We start from the raw sequence: 995 nt of genomic DNA, 5'->3' as shown, positions 1-995 counted from the left end.
CCCACTTGTGCCTCTAAGTTTCTAATGGAGGATCTTGTTTCAGTCATGAAACTTTGAGTGGTTTTGATTAGATCAGAGACCATGGTTGCTAAGTCAGAGTGGCTCTGCTTAGGATTCTCTGTCTGTTGCTGAGAAGATGATGGAAAAGGCTTGCCATTGCTAAACCTGTTTCTTCCACCATTATTGTTGTTGAAACTTTCTTGAGGTCTCTGTTGATCCTTCCATGAGAGATTTGGATGATTTCTCCATGAAGGATTATAGGTGTTTCCATAGGGTTCCCTCATGTAATTCACCTCTTCTATTGAAGGGTTCTCAGGATCATAAGCTTCTTCTTCAGATGAAGCATCCTTAGTACTGCCTGGTGCAGCTTGCATTCCAGACAGACTTTGAGAAATCATATTGACTTGCTGAGTCAATATTTTGTTATGAGCCAATATGGCATTCAGAGTATTAATCTCAAGAACTTCTTTCTTCTGATTCGTCCCATTGCTCATAGGATTCCTTTCAGAAATGTACATGAATTGGTTATTTGCAACCATTTTAATGAGTTCTTGAGCTTCTGCAGGCGTCTTCTTTAGATGAAGAGATCCTCCAGCAGAGCTGTCCAATGACATCTTGGACAGTTCAGATAGACCATCATAGAAGATACCTATGATGCTCCATTTAGAAAGCATGTCAGAAGGACACTTTCTGATCAATTATTTGTATCTTTCCCAAGCTTGATAGAGGGATTCACCTTCCTTCTGTTTGAAGGTTTGGACTTCCACTCTAAGCTTACTCAATTTTTGAGGTGGAAAGAACTTTGCCAAGAAGGCATTGACTAGGTTTTCCCAAGAGTTCAGGCTTTGTTTAGGTTGTGAGTTCAACCATATCCTAGCTTTGTCTCTTACAGCAAAAGGGAATAGCATAAGTCTGTAGACCTCAGAGTCAACCCCATTGGTCTTGACAGTGTCACAGATTTGCAAGAATTCAGCTAAAAACTGATGAGGATCTTC

This window comes from Arachis duranensis, chromosome 6, assembly GCF_000817695.3.
Source record: "Arachis duranensis cultivar V14167 chromosome 6, aradu.V14167.gnm2.J7QH, whole genome shotgun sequence".
NCBI classification, from domain to species: Eukaryota; Viridiplantae; Streptophyta; class Magnoliopsida; order Fabales; family Fabaceae; genus Arachis; species Arachis duranensis.
Note: the sequence above shows the minus strand (reverse complement) of the source record.